The sequence below is a fragment of the Callithrix jacchus genome, chromosome 2 (assembly GCF_049354715.1).
Source record: "Callithrix jacchus isolate 240 chromosome 2, calJac240_pri, whole genome shotgun sequence".
Classification (NCBI taxonomy): Eukaryota; Metazoa; Chordata; class Mammalia; order Primates; family Cebidae; genus Callithrix; species Callithrix jacchus.
The window spans coordinates 73,339,186-73,355,701 of NC_133503.1; the positions used below are offsets into that span (position 1 = coordinate 73,339,186).

General features: G+C 44.9%; 1 long non-coding RNA gene across 1 annotated transcript; it reads right to left on the reverse strand.

The window, feature by feature from the left end:
- Nucleotides 1-319: 319 nt before the first annotated feature.
- On the reverse strand, nt 320-8,050 carry LOC144581391 (uncharacterized). The gene is made up of 2 exons (XR_013532069.1): nt 7,878-8,050; nt 320-2,079 (listed from the first exon to the last, which is right to left on the reverse strand). It is a non-coding gene; the product is annotated as an uncharacterized LOC144581391 (long non-coding RNA).
- Between the last annotated feature and the right edge of the window lie 8,466 nt (nt 8,051-16,516).

A 16,516-nucleotide genomic window follows, 5' to 3' on the forward strand; every position in this document is an offset into this window, starting at 1 on the left:
AGGGCATCAACACATTCATGAAGGGTCCACCCACATGACTCAAACACCTCCATTAGGCCCTACCTTCAATACTGGGGAATCACATTTCAACTTGATATTTTAAAAAACATGCATCCAATCCATATCAGGTGAATACTGTACACTTCTGTAACTGCACTTACATCTGGGACCAAAAGGCAGGAAGACAGAAAAAAATAATAATAAAGTTTTGTGGGCATTGACTCTGGTGACTCCCATTGTGGGCTGCCATTGAACCTCTGCTTTCAACAAAGACTTGCTTGGAGCCTGATACATGAGAGAATGGAGACAAGAAAAAATAACTGTGCATATTTATCGGGGAGAATGTGACATTTCAATGCATGTATACATTATGTAACAATCCAATCAGGATATTTAACATATCTATCACCTCAAACATTTATCATTTCTTTGTAAAATCCTTTCTTCTCATCATAATAAAATATGCAATACAATACTGTTAACTATAGTCACCCTACTGTGCAATAGAAGAGCAGAACCTATTCCTCCTGTGTAATCATAATTGTGTAGCTCTTGACCAATCTCTTCCCAATATCCCCTCCACTCTGCATTCTCCACCATCTAGTAACCATTATTCTACTCTAAACTTTTATGAGATCAGCTTTTTTATATTCCACAAATCAGTGAGATCCAGCAGTACTTGTTTCTGTACCTGGCTTATTTTATTTGACTTAATGTTCCTCAAGTTTATCTGTGTTGTCACAAATGACAGAATTTCATTTTTATGGCTCCATAGTTTTTTGTTTTTTTGGTTTTTTTTGAGACAGAGTCTTGTTCTGTCACCAGGCACCAGGCTGGAGTGCAGTGGCACGATCTTGAATCACCACAACCCCCACCTCCCGGGTTCAAGCAATTCTCCTGCCTCAGCCTCCTGAGCAGCTGGGACTACTGGCATGCACCACCATGCCCAGCTAATTTTGTATTTTTAGTAAAGACAGGGTTTCACCATGTTGGCCAGAATGGTCTCGATCTCTTGACCTCGTGATCCACCCACCTTGGCCTCCCAAAGTACTGGGATTACATGTGTGAGCAACAGTGCCCAGCCCATTTTTAAAGTTTATTGATAGACAAAGGTTGATTCCATATCTCAGCTATTGGGAATAGTAATGCAATAAACATGGGAGTGAAGGTATCTCTTTGACATTACTGATTTCATTTTCTCTGGATGATTACCCAGTAGTAGGATTGCTGGACCACATGGTTGTTCTGTTTAATTTTTTGAGGAACCTTTATATTGCTATTCATAATGGCTGTACTAATTTACTTTCTCATGAACAGTTCATAAGAATTCCCATTCTCCACACTCATGCCAATATTTGTTATTTTTAAATCTTTTTAGTAATAGCCAGTCTAACATGAATGAGGTAATATCTCATTGTGGTTGTGATTTGCAATTTCCTAATGATTAGTCATGTTAAGTATAGCGTTTGGCAAATCCTGTTTGCAAAAAGTAGCAGCACTGCATTGCTACACTCATCTTCTTGGAGCATTTGCTGCTGCTTTTCCCATCCTTCCTGAAGTTTTTCATGATTATCACTATCTACCACAAAAAAGAAAAAAGAAAAAAAAAAGACCATGGTCTGGAAGTAATGCCTGCAGAAGAGCCTAATTTTATCTTGACCACCAACATCCTGCATGGTTAAACTAACTGTCGTGTTCACGTTAAAAACAATGATAGGCATGGTGGTGACGATGTCCCCCTAACTTCCGTTTCTACAGCAGCATCCAATCCAACTATCCAAAGGTGCGTATGCTTCTTGACCAAGCCAGGGAAGAGAGGAGTTGGCAAGGCCCAGCAGCAGTGGTATTCTCCACATGGAGGTGCAGCAGGGGTTCGGGGAGTCCCCTCTCACCCCGCAGGCACACAAGAGGGAGGTGAGGAGCTGGGAAGAAAGAGGATGACAGGGGCGGCTCTTGGGGAGAATCCGAGGCAGAGTTCTCATGGTGGCACCTGCTCCGGAGGCTGCGGCCCCTCCAAAGCGGGCGGAACAGCCCAGCCTTTTCAAATTATTCCTCTTATGTCTTCTGGAAACTGTGTCCCTGATAAGAGATCTGCTATCAGTTGAATTGTCACACTTGCTTAACCCCATAATTTGGGTTATTTACAATAGTTTTCTTTCTAATGTTGCCTTTTTACTGTCCCTACAATTCTTTTTCTGGAACTCCTGTTGGAAGCTGTCAGAACCTCTCAGTCTATCTGTACACCTCTTATCTGTTCTTCTTTTTTAAAGGATGGGATCTTGCTATGTTGCCCAGGCTGGTCTCTAACTACTGTGCTCAAGGAATCCTCCCACCTCCGCTTCCCAAAGTGCTAGGATTACAGGGGTGAGCCAATGAGCCTGGCCATCCGCTCTTCTCTTTCTCTGTGTTCCTTGATCTCTCTGTTCTATATTCTGGGAGCCCTCATTGTTCATCAGCCCAATGATTAATGCAGTCTTTGAACAATCCCACCAATAGTTTTTTCTCATATTGCATTTTTGTTTCAAAAATAATATATTTTAGTTCCAAGAGGTTATATTGCTTTTTTAAGGCTAACTATTCTTGTTTAATTTCTACCTACTTTGTTTTAATAATTTCTTGTTCTTTTTTGGCTTTATTGAAGGGAAAGTACTATAGCTTCTGTCCTTTTTGTAAATTGTGGTAAAATAAACACAACTGACCATCTTAATCATTTAAGGGTATGGTTCAGCAGTATTAAGTATATTCAAACTGTTGGGTTCCTTTGTCTTTTTAAATCTTTTTTTAAATAAACACGTTAGAGATTTTATTTTACTCATTAATGAGGGAATCAGGCAGGCACTATAACCTGAAGAACAGATATATTTATAGATTACAAATGTTGAAATGAATGTATAAATTGAGACAAACTGGGTTTTCCATAGGGGTGGGAAATCAGCTGGATGTCTACCTGACAGGACAGAATTTGCACGTCTATTGTCTGTGGGAATATGTTGCATTGCTATCAGTAACTGAAAATATAAATAGTTGTAAAAGACAATGAAAGATTAGAATCTGAATGCACTGCAGGGCTATCCTTCAGACAACACCAGGATTTCCATTGAAGTACAATTCCGTTTTTTGTTTGTTTTCCAAACCCTATAGCATCTCTTTCTTTTGACAGCCAAGGGGCCTGGGCCCTATTTATAAACAAATAACCTAGATGCCAGGACTCCTGGGCTTACTATTAAACATTCTTTTTTTAGTTTTAATTTTTTATGTATTTAAAGTGTACAAGTGCAGTTTTGTTACATGGATATATTACATGGTGGTGGAGTCTGGGCTTTTCATACAGCTGTCACCCAAATAATGTGCATTGTACACATATGGTAAATTTTTTTCCCTACCCAACCACCACCCAATCATTCATCCATTCATCCACCATCCACCTACCACCCATCCATCCACCCAATCATCCACCCATCATCCCTCCCACCCAGCCATACATTCACCTTTTTAGTAAATAGATATCCACCACCTACTCTGTGCCAGGCATTGTTCCAGGATATATATGGAGACATAGCAGTGACCAAGGCATACCTGGTCAACCCCTTGTGGTTTCTGAACCAGTGAGGACACTCTCCATCCTCACATTACCTAATCCTCCATGGGGATTAGGTAATTTTTCATCCCTTTCATCCCTCAGCCCCCTTTCTCCCACCTTTCCAAGTCTACAGTGTCTGTTATTCCATTCTGTATGTCCACATATACACCATCTTTTTAATAAAATCTTTACTATACTTTTTCAAATCTTTTCCTCTGGTTATAGAGTGAGCTTGTGTTCTTATTGTTTAATTCTTTGTTGTCTATCTCAGCATTAGACATTTTGTGCTTTAGAATATTGTTTGGCACACTCATTTTCAGCAGGAATTTTAGTTTTTCCATTTTCTTTCTTTCTTTTCTTTCTTCTTTCTTTCTTTTCTTTTTTTTTTTTTAACACAGAGTCTCACTCTGTTGTCCAGGCTGGAGTGCAGCAGTGTGATCTCAGCTCACTGCATTCTCTACCTCCTGGATCCAAGCAATTCTCCTGCCTAAGCCTCCCAAGTAGCTGGGACTACAGGTGTAGGTCCTCACACCAGCTAATTTCTGTGTTTTTAGTAGAGACAGGGTTTTACCATATTGGTCAGGCTGGCCTCAAACTTCTGACTTCAAGTGAACCACTCATCTCAGCCTTCCAAAGTGCTGGGATTATAGGTGTGAGCCACTGCGCCCAGCCTAGTTTTTCCATTTTCTTTTTCCCTTGACTCTCCTTTTCTCTTTCTTCCTGCCTTCCCTCATTTATTTTCAGGCTCATATCTCTTGCCTATCAGATCATTGGTCATCTCTACCCGGCCGTCTAGGTTGGCAATTCAGGATCAGCATGTATGATGGATCTGAGGCCGGGTGCAGTGGCTCACACCTGTAATTCTAGCACTTTGGGAGACTAGTAAGTAGATCACGTGAGGCCAGGAGTTTGAGACCAGCCTGGCCAACAAGGTGAAACCTATCTCTTGTAAAAATACAAAAATTAGCTGAGCATGGTGGGACATGACTGTAGTCCCAGCTACATGGGAGGTGGAGGCAGGAGACTCACTTAAACCCAGGAGGCGGAGGTTGTAGTGAGCCAAGATTGTGCCACTGCATTCCGGCCTGGGTAACAGAGCAAGACTCTGTTTCAAAAAAAGAAAGAAAGAAATTATTTGAAGTAGTATTGAACATTTGGGGCATCCAATCATAGCATTGTGAAAGGGACAACAGGCAGAACTCAAAGTCATCCCTCTGCTCACCTGTGACAAAGGCATATCCAATTGCTTTCTCAGCACTATGTTTACTTTATCTTATGTAAAAATGCAGATCCATGAAGCTAGCTGAATGCATAAATGACTATTCCTTTACTCCCCTCATGTGTGAACAGCTGATCAAAGGCTCAAAAGAATGCAGCTGCTTGCCTCTTACATACCCACACCTTTTAAAAGTTTCTTCTTTCTCCAATATCTGCCCTTTTCCTTTAAATATTGAGGCCCTCAAAATCGTCTTTGGACGGGGCATGGTGGCTCACATCTGTAATCCCACCACTTTGGGAGTCTGAGATGGGCAGATCACAAGGTCAGGGGTTCAAGACCAGCCTGGCCAACATGGTGAAACCCCATCTCTACTGAAAATACAAAAAATTAGCCAGGTGTGGTGGCAGGCGCCTGTAGTGGTGGCAGGTGCCTGTAATCCCAGCTATTCAGGTGGCTGAAGTGGGAAAATCGCTTGAAACCAGATGGAAGAGATTGCAGTGAGCTGAGATTGTACCACTGCACTCCAGCCTGGGCAACAAGAGTGAAACTCCATCTCAGAAAAAAATAATAAAAATTATAAAAATAACAAAATAAATCATCTTTGGAGAAGGTCACAGACCTGCCTCCCAGGCATGTGTCCTTAACCTATGCAAAATAAAATTCTAAATTGATTGAGACCTATCTCAGAGGATACTCTCAGATACGGTCTCACTGTTTTTGTTTCTCTTCCATTTCTGTTCCAGATGTATTTGTTTTATACTAAAGTTGTGTCTATATATCGTTTATTTCTACATTGTTCCTATGCGTTTGGAGGAGAGAATATTTCCAAAACATTATTCCACTTGTTATTTTGATCTAGAACTGGGCATATTATAAATAAAGATGGCAGATAAGAATCTAGTCCAATCTCACTGATGAAATTCCCGATATACTTCCATCAAACTTCCTATCATCTAAGTTCTTAATTCAACTCAACACTATCCCACTGTCACCCTAATCAATTCTGCTGAGTATCACTATTGCGCTTCAGCATGAATTGATCTTATCACGAAGGTCAGTGGGAATGATCACGTCATGGTTCTCTGAATGTGTCAGAGGAGAAGAGTATTTGAAGCTGTTTCACATTCTATAGGTTCTTGAGAAGGAGCTGTCTGTGCTAAGAAAAAAATGAGGGAAAAACAAAAACAAAAAACACAATGTTGGCCAAAAAGCTGAGAGTGACCCAATTACTGTCTTCGTTGGACTTCAGCCACATCTAGATTGATGCTTCCACTTTATTTATTTATTTATTTATTTATTTTTGAGATGGATTCTTGCTCTGTTGCTAGGCTGGAGTGCAGTGGCACAATCTTGGCTCACTGCAACCGCCACCTCCTGGGTTCAAGCGATTCTCCTGCCTCAGCCTCCCAAGTAGCTGGGACTATAGGTCCGCGCCACCACACCTAGCTAATATTTGTATTTTTAGTAGAAACAGGGTTGCACCATGTTGGCCAGGATGGTCTCAATCTCTTGATCTCGTGATCCTCCCGCTTTAGCCTCTCAAAGTGTTGGAATTGCAAGCGTGAGCCACCGCGCCTGGCCCTATGCTTCCACTTTTTGAAATGTGTTTGAACATCTTACTCTCTCCTCTTCCACTTACCACACACTTGTCACAAAGCTAAACTTCTTACTTTCTCCTGACAGAACGGGTCTGACAGTAAACCATGACATGTTTAGATTACCATTACTTTAATCATTTAAGTGCAGAATCACTTCAGTCCCTGTCTACCACTGAATGGAGGCTGATAAATTAGTTCATCTGAGCTCCATGTGATCACCTGTTGGACCTCCTGAAGAAGCAGTCAGAATATGCTAGCAGGAGTCTGACTTCCCACCCCAGTTCCTCCCAAACCATTTTTCTCAAGAGATATGACTGGTGCTGGGCATGGTGGCTCATGCCTGTAATACCAGCACTATGGGAGGCGGACACAGGAAGATTGCTGGAGCCTAGGAGTTTGAGACCAGCCTGGGGAACATAGCAAAACCCCATCTCTACAAAATCTTTTTTAATTAGCCAAGCATGGGCCAGGCACGGTGGCTCATGCCTGTAATTCCAGCACTTTGGGAAGCCAAGGCGGGAATATCACCTGAGGTCGGGAGTTCGAGACCAGCCTAATTAACATGGAGAAACCTCTTCTCTACTAAAAATACAAAAATAGCCGGGCATGGTGTCACATGCCTGTAATCCCAGGTACTTGGGAGGCTGAGGCAGGAGAATCACTTGAACCCAGGAGGCGGAGGTTGTGGTGAGCCAAGATCACACCATTGCACTCCAGCTGGGCAACAAGAGTGAAACTCCATCTCAAAAAAAAAAAAAAAAAAAAAAAGCCAGGCATGGTGGTGTGCACCTGGTACTCAGGAAGCTGAGGTGGGAGGATCATTTGAGCCCAGGAGGTTGAGGCTACAGTGAGTTGAGATTGTGCCACTGCACTCAAGCCTGGGTGACAGAGCAGGACACCGTCTAAAAAAAGAAAATGAGAGAGAGAGAGAGAGAGAGAGAGAGAGATAACTGGGATCTTTCTCATTGCCCCAAATTTTCTGAAAGAGAAGCAAAGTGTATCCTATTTATGAAAATGAGAGGCTCGGTGCAGTGGCTCATGCCTGTAATCCCAGCACTTTAGGACGCCAAGGTGGGCAGATCACCTGAGGTCAAGAGTTCAAGACCAGCCTGGCCAGCATGGTGAAACTCTGTGTCTATTAAAAATACAAAAATTAGCCAGTTGTGGTGGTACACTCCTGTAATCCCAGCTATTTGGGAAGATGAGGCAGGAGAATTGTTTGAACCCAGGAGGCGGAGGTTGCAGTGAGCCGAGATTGTTCCACCTGCACTCCAGTCTGGGTAACAGAGCAAGACTCCATCTCAGAAAAAAAAAAAAAGATAGAGCCTTCTTTATACAAATGTGGATGCTTAAATATGCTATTTGCAATGAGGCATAAGTTGTTAAGTTGAAAAAAGAGCAAGAGTAAAATGAAATACACCAGAGACCCAGGAGGGGGAAGACCAGCAGGACAAGATGTGTGTGGTGTTATGATACATACATGCGTGTACTGGTTTTCATCCAGTGGTGCGGGTTCATAACTCCCATATTCCTTGTTGCTGGCCATTTTTTCTTTTTTTTCAGCTGAAGGAATTTAGACAATCCAGCGGCCTTGTTCCCCATAATTTGGAAGTTTTCTTTGGATTTCATCAAGTTGGGTAGAGTTGGTCAAACCTAAAGGGGAAAAGACCAAAACAACAAAAACAGAAACTAACACATTTTTTAAAAAGAGTTAGGCAAAACAAACAAATGATTGCACAATTTATATGATTATGAGTCCTCTAATGGTAAGGAGAAATTAAGGCCAGCTGGTTGTTCATCTTATCTTTAGTCATTAAGGAGAATTTTCAAGACAAAACCTCCATTCATCTGCTTACCCAGGAATGGGGCCAGGCTAAAGACTGTGTGTGCTACCATCCTAAAAGCAGGAAAAAACTCAGACTTGCTTTCCCTGTTGGAAGTGGGCTGAAATTCCAGAAAGGACTTGCCTGCACTCCATCATCATGGAAGCAGGAAAACTCTCCTTCCTTGTTGAAAGTGAGTAAAACTCCAGAAAAGGAGTTGCAAAGCAAAATAAATCTGAAACTTCAACCAGACTTTTGGAAGATCCGGGATTCTCTGGAGAGGGGAGCGCCCAGGACTCAGCAAATTGTTCAAGTGATGTAAGCAATAAAGATAGCCCAAGCTGGTACCAAGAACCAATGGGAAATTTGTCAAAGGTCAGGGATAGCTCCACTCAGAATCCCTTTGTGGTTACCAATTGTAAACCAAAAAGAATCTGAGACAGATCTTGGTCAATTTAGAAGTTTATTTTGCCAACGTTAAGGACACACACCCAGGAAACAGGTCTGTGCCTTTCTCAAAATCTATTGATTTTGAGTGCTTCAATATTTAAAGGAAAAAGGTCAGATATTGGAGAAAGAGGAAGACATATTTAAAATGCGTGGGTAGATAAAAGGCTAGTGATTGCATTATTTTGAGCCTTTGATCAGCCCTTCACATGTAAGGGAGGTAAAGGAATAGTCACTTGTACATTCAGCTAGCTCAGTGAATCTGCACTTTTACATAAGACAAAGTAGGGCAGAGAAAGCAATCAGATTGCATTTGTCTCAGGCAAGCAATGAAATGACTGAGTTATTTCCTTTGTCCCATCACTGTGAAGATGAACTATCAATTTACATTGTCAGGGTGAAATTCAACAGAACTCTTTTAGGGTAAAGATCTTGGGGCCCACAAGGGTAAATCGTGAGGGAGGTACGTAGCTTTTTTATTTGTGAATGGGAGGCAGGTTTGCGTGACCCAGTTCCCAGCTTGACTTTTCCCTTTGGCTTAGTGACTTTAGAGTCCCAAGATGTACTTTCTTTTCACAATATGTGTATGTATATTGATTTATATATTGATTTTCATCCAGGGTTCCTGGCTATAATTCCCACAGCCCTTGTTAGTCTTTTGTTACAATGTTGGGTGTGTGAGTCCTCAGGGGCAGGACTCAGACCTTTCCCTGACCCAAGGCAGGAGTTGATGCCCTCCCATGAGAGGTCCCATCCTATACCCTGCAGGAAGGAATGTAATGTCATGAAGCTTCCATGAAAACCCAAGGGGACTGGGTTTGGAGAGTCTCCAGATAGCTGAACATAGGGAGGCTGACAGGAGGGTGAAGAACTCATCCACATTTTGGGAGGGTGGTGCACCCCAGCTCCACAGTAACAAGCTCTTGTGCTTCCAGACCTCACCCTATGTCCCTCTTCATCTGGCTATTTATCTGTATCTTTTAAAATATCCTTCTTAGTAAACTGGTAAACATAAGTGTTTCTCTAAGTTCTGTGAGCAACTCCTCCAAATTAATCAAACTCAAAAGAGGGGGTTGTTGGAACCTCAGCTTGAACCCAGTTGGTCAGAAGAACCCCAACTTTCGATTGGTGGGATAGGGGGACAGGGATGAGTCTTGGAAATGGAGTCCTCAACCTGTGGGGTCTGGCACTATCTCCACGTAGGAGATAGTGTTGGAACTGAATTGGAGGACACCTAGCTGGTGTCCACTGCTTGGTGGTGAGGAGAGATCCCCACATATTTGGTCACAGAAGTTTTCTTCTGTGTAGATGATTGCTGCAGTATGGGAATAGAAGGAAAACACAGTTTGAGGAGAGTTTTCCTTCATGCTATGTGATTGGAGCAAAGGACAAGAAGGATGAACTGAAGAATGAAGGAGAATTTAGGGAGAACCAGGGGCATCAGTTCAGCTGGGGAAGGAGGAGTTGGAACCACAGGTGCATGCTATCTAACTGGGGTGGAGAACTGTTAGGGCTTGGACTGGAGCCAGGTGGGCATCAGGACAGGCTCCAATTCAAGAGAGCTATATGACAAGACAGGGAAGTCACACTTGCTGTTTCAGGTGAGGCCTCGCCCAAGATTTTGAGTTTTAAAAAGCCAGGTATGAGGCTACCAGGCTCTGTCCTGCAGCTTCAGAAACAGCTTTCTTGCCAGGTGCAGTAGCTCACACCTGTAATCCCAGCACTTTAGGAGGCCGAGGAGGGTGGATCACGAGGTCAGGAGTTCAAGACCAGCCCTGGCCAATATGGGGAAACCTTGACTACTAAAAATACAAAAAAAAAATTAGCTGGTAGTGGTGGTGCATGCCTGTAGTCCCAGCTATTGGGGAGGCTAAGGCAGAAGAATTGCTTGGAACCTGGGAGGTGGAGGTTGCAGTGAGCTGAGATCATGCCACTGCACTCCAGCCTGGGTGACTGGAGTGAGAACTTCATCTCAAAAAAACAAAACAAAACAAAACAGCTTTCTTAATTCATTCAGAAGTAAAGGGGCTGAGGACTCTACTCAGCCAACACTCTTGAGGTGTAAATTAATAAGCCCAGCAACTGACAATTCACCCAGCCGTCAGTAGAGGGCACCTCTGCCCAATGAAGACCAAGTTCAGGTCAGAAGCTTGCTCAGCAAGCCAAGAACCAAAGGGCAGTGTCATTATGTATGAATTTTATTTTCCTTTTATATTTCAATGTTTTTAGGTAGTTACACAATGAGCACATATTACTTATTTAAGAAAAAAGTTATATAAAAAACAACATTCATTCTGCAACTATCAAGTGGTACAGAAAATTATACAGTATATATTTGCCGTGTGGCAAAATATTATTGTTGGATCATCTCAGTGGAAGGAATATGGGCCTTCATTGTATTAGTCTTTCAACTTCCCTCTGGGTTTGAAAATTTTCATGATAAAAACTTTAAAAACACTTAGAATATAAAATTGAAAAAAAGTTTTGGAAGGAAAAAATATTCCCATCCTTTAATTCAAGAACAACATCTACCTAAATAATAGAATCAGTCTCCTAGATGAGACTGCTGCTGACCCTTGCGTGTTGATGAGTATATGTTTTACAATTCTATTCTCAAAATATTTGTTCAAACATTCCATTCTGGTTACATAAATTCTACCATTTCAAGGACAGAAGACAGTGTCCGAGAATTCTGATTTCTACTATTGCTCAGCAAACTCCCACCAAACTCAGCAGCTTAAAATACCCATTTCACATTGCCCACCATTTGTGAGTCAGAAATTCAGGCAGTCCTCAGCTGGGCAGTAGTTGCTTGGGGCATCCTTTGTGGTTGTGTTAGATGCTGTCCAGGGAAGTCTTCACAGCCACCCTGGCTGTGAGCTACTCCCCAGGACTCTCCAGCAAGGGGCTCAGGGTAGTCAGACATCTTCCATGAGCTCCCTGGAGCTCAAGGCCCCAAGTGTGCTCATTCTAGCAAACAAGGAAGAGGCTGTTTCCCTGTCATGACCTAAGCTAGCAGGCACACAGCCCCCATTCTGCTGCCAGCGTCCTGCAGGCAGCTCCTCAGGGAAGGCCCTCGGTGAGGGGTGAGGCCTGATCGCCACTCACCTACTCTTGATCCTGAAAGGTTTTGCCCTTTTCCTAAACAGAAACTTTGAAAAGTAAGCAAACAGTATTTCCAAAGAAGGCTTTTGACAGACTTGCCACATTGCCCATGCAGGGAAGCCTGCCTGTCTCCTGCCATCTTCCTCTTCTTACAGTTCTGCTGAGGCATTTGGCTGGGTCCAGGGCTGCTGCACTGAGGGTCCATCCCACCTCCTGCAGTGAGGACAACTAGACCACATTCTGGTGAGTGGAACATTCAGTGCACACTGCTTTTATTCTATAAAGCATGAGGCTTGCCTTCCCTTCCCCTCTCCTGCTTCCTGATGCTGGAACCAGGGCAGCATTTGCTGTGAGGTAGGAGCCACGTGTTGAAGATGGCAGAACAACAAAAGTGAAGACAAAGAGAAGATTGGATCACTGGCCATCTGCCCTTGTCAATCAGCACTTCCAGGGCTGTGTGTGGCCTTTAGGAATTTCAGTTTTCATGTGTGACCATGAGAAGGCTCAGCCCCCTGGCACAGCAGGACAGGTTTCTGAAATAACGCACTAGGGTTAGGTTTGATTCTGCTCCTCTCCAGGTCAGGGTTCCTAATGCACTCCCTCAAAGACCCTCATCACCCTGTCCTCTCAAATCCTTTGTCACTGTCACAAATTTAGTCTTCCAGGCGCCGTGTATAGCAGTGGTCCCTGTAGTTGCCCATATAATCACTCCTTTCTTCCTTATTAACAGGAATCTTATTAGATTCAGCTTTAAAAATACTTTTTCCAACTCTTTTGCTGACAAAAGAGTCAGCAAAAGTGTGCGCCTGTGTGATCCAGTTCTACCCAGGGAGCTGTGACCCCATGCTGCCTGTGGGCTTCCAGGAGAGAAGGCGGCAGCTGCCATCCACCCTTTACTTTCTTCCTTACTCCTTCCTACCTAAAATGTGTGCTGGCTGGAGCTCTCACAGCCAAGAAATGACACCTAGCATGGAAGCCTCATGCTAGAGAGTGAGACTGAGATGTAAGAAGGAATCTGGGCCCTGATGGTGGGGGAACCACCACGCCAGTCCTGCACCATTGACCTCTCATTTCCATCAGGCACTGGGATCCAGGCTTCCTGCTCGGTGGCTGAATCCATTCTGACACACTGTCTTACAAGTTCTGGTATAAAGATCCAGACTCCAAGTTAGCCAAGGGAGGCAGTGGGAGAAAGTAACAGCCTTGGCACTGCCCAGCCTCCTTTCTATCAACTCCCTTTCTCTGCTTGCTCCAAACACATGTGGAGGGGGATTAAGTGTCAGGAGAGCCAAGGTGAACAGCAGGAAAAGGAAAGCAGTGGAGACAGATTTCCACCAGACTTTGCTCACAGTGCAGCCACACTGATTAACCCCACAGCCACCCCAGAAAGTTGTGTTACCCCCACCTCACAGGGAAGAGGCTCTGTCAGGAAGAACGTCTGGACCCAAGTCAGACATGCAGGTCATGGGCCCAGACCAAGGTCGGCCCAGGCCCACCCCACTCTATGACATCGGCCACCATGCTGGTCTCCAGCAGATATGGCCCTGGCATTTACTTCCTGGTGTAAACTCCCTGTGACTTGCCAGGGTCCAGAATGTGACTGGGTGGGAGAACAGATGGAAGTTGAAAGACCGCTGGTGGCAAAACACTAACCTCTACAAAGGTCCCATCAGGGAGCCTGAAATCCTATCTTTGTTAAAAGATATTTCAGAAAGAGGGCAAGCTTACGTTATATAAATTCATATGTTAAAGTTATATAAGCTGGACAAATATTTACATAACTCAATGGGTTTGGTGGTAAATGTTTTATCTATTTATGCATATTATATATAGATGTGAGGAAGTCGTCTGGTAGGATACGCCACCCATGCATAAACACACAAGGGAGCGTGAGCAGTATGTTTTGATTGTCTAAAATGAACATGTAATACAAAAAAACCGTAGCTGGTATTTTTAAAGGGGTGCTCTGTATCTAACCCTCTAAATGCCCTCTACCTCCCACCCTCCCAGACTGCCCTGAGGGCTTTGTCTTAGTTTCCCTTGCCCCTCAGACTTGGCAGAGTTCTGATGCAGGGCCCAATGAAGGCTCAGGAGGGCCGGGCCAGAGACTCCACCAGACATTTGTCTACACTGGGGGTGACTCAATCCACAAATGAGATCCCACCAGTGACCCAGATAAGAGGATTTCAAAGGCCAAGAGGCTTCAGGAGGGAAGGCTGCCGGGAAGGCAGTCCTCCTGGAGACAGAGCGAGCAGGAACCCACATTGAGAGCAGGAGTGGCAGGAGGTGGTCACTGCTGGAGGCAGAAGCAGGAATGCAGCAGTAGCAGCCAGGTGCAAGGCAGCTCTGTAAACCTCCAAACTTGAGGCTGGCTGAACTCTACAGCATTGAATAACATGGGGCTTTTCCACCTGGGATTTCCATTTGCTCTGGTATCCACAGGAGCTTCGGGGTCCAGAGGCAGTAGCTATGCACACACGCACAACATCTGAGCAAGCCTTGACAGGTGAATACCAGGAGTCCCCTGAGGAGCCTGAGAACTCAGTCTCTGTCTTGTAAGGGCGTCCTCTGGCCCCGAGAGCTCCAAGCTCTACTCCTTCTGTATCTCTCCTGGACCTCCCCCAGTCACCCAGCCCCCTGACCACCCTCACAGGAAACCACTGGAGCCTGGCCTGAGAATCCAAGTACAGCTGGGAAGAGGCCTAGAGGCGGCCTGTAAGGGCTGGAATGGAACAATCCAGCATCACACGGTGGCTAACACCATGGAGTCCATTCCAATCTGGCTCTGCCCGAACCATCTGTATGCTAATAATCTGGGTATTACCAAAGGTTAACCTCTATGTGCCTGCTTCCTTACTTGTAAAATAGGAGCAAAACAGTACTCACCACCTGGGCTTGCTCTGAGGATTAAAAAAGTTCATATTCATCATGGAGCACTCAGAACAGCACACTTGGTTAGCTGCATAAGTGCTAAGGACATGGAGGCTGGCAGCCAAACTCCTCCTGGCTTCACTGGGCTTGAACTCCCAACCTCAGGTGATCCGCCCGCCTTGACCTCCAGAGTGCTTGGATTACACGCGTGAGCCACCACGCCCAGCCCTCCTGGCTTCACTGGGAAGGGCACAATGCAGCTATCTCCTGGCCGATTCTACATCTGCAAATCACCGGTAATGACCATCTCCCCTTATTTAACAAAAAAGTAAGGCTAAATAATCCATCTAAGCAACAGGGGAAAGCAAAACCCACTCCACACAAATCTCAAAGGTTAAAATAAAGTGAATGTCTGACACTGGTTTCTGAGCCCAGAATGGAGGCTGGAGCTGTTCCCAGGGCCATGGCCCTCAACACAGCTCCCCAGACACCTACGCCAACTGGTGTGGAGCTCCAAAGTAGTTTCTGCCAAGAAAGTTGCCTAGCACAGCTTTTTCTCTTCTCCGTTTTTTGAGATGTAGTTTTGCTGGTCACCCAGGCTAGAGTGCAGTGGCATGATCTCAGCTTACTGCAACCTCCAGCTTCCATGTTCAAATAATTCTGCCTCAGCCTCCTGAGTAGCTGGGATTACAGGCATGTGCCACCACACCTTTTTGTATTTTTAGAGATGGGGTTTCACCACCTTAGCCAGGCAGGTCTCAAACTTCTGACCTTAGGTGATCAGCCTGCCAAAGTGCTAGGATTACAGGTGCAAACCACCACACTTGGCCTAGCCCAGGGTTTTCAAACCCTCTCATGAAATCAAATTGTTGGGTCACAGGAAGCATTTTGTTGTTTTTCCAAGACAGAGTCTGGTCCAACCCAGGCTGGACTGCAGAGGTGTGATCTTGACTCACTGCAACCTCTGCCTCCCGGCCTAGCCCAGGGTTTTCAAACCCACTCATGAAATCAAGTTGGCGGGTCACAAGAAGCATTTTGTTTTTGTTTTTCAGAGACGGAGTCTTGTCCACCCCAGGCTTGACTGCAGAGGTGTGATCTTGACTCACTGCAACCTCTGCCTCCCAGGTTCAAGTGATTCTCATGCCTCCGCCTCTGGAGTAGCTGGGACTACAGGTACGCGCCACCACACCTAGCTAACTTTTCTATTTTTAGTAGAGACAGGGTTTCACCATGTTGGCCAGGCTAGTCTTAAACTCCTGACCTCCCTCATGATCTGCCTGCCTTGGCCTCCACAAGTGCTAGGATTACAGGCATGAACCACCATGTCCAGCTGCGTTTTGTTCTTTTAAATGAATTGGTGGAGAACAGAAACTCAGAATGTTGCATGTGAAACAGTTGCGTCTGTGCATGTATGTTTTCTGGGTATTATTAGCACAACAGGCACCCTTACTGGGGTTGCATTTGGGAGTCCAAGTGCCACTGTGGGACCAACCCTGGAATCAGCTGTGTACCCTGAGGCTCCCCGGCAGGTCATAAAGCGTGCTCAGTAAAAACTGCCTGGGCCAGCAGAGTACCAGGCACAAAGCATCACTCAGAGACCACCCTGAAGAGAGGGCCTGGTTCTTCCTCCGACCAGACCTGCCCAGCCAGCAGGAGGAAGAAGCAGGAGACACTTACCAGCCTTCCTGCTGCACCTCCTGGCTCTACAGGATGATCAGCAGGAGCACAGCCTAGGGGCCCTCTCCACCTTCTGGCCTGGACTTCCTTTCCTGCCTGGCCCCCATCCCCTCAGCTGTCCTTGGCGCTTCTCTCCCAGTCATCCGCTTTCCTTCCTGAACTTCACTTCCTCCGTCTAGCCCTCTCCTTAACTCTT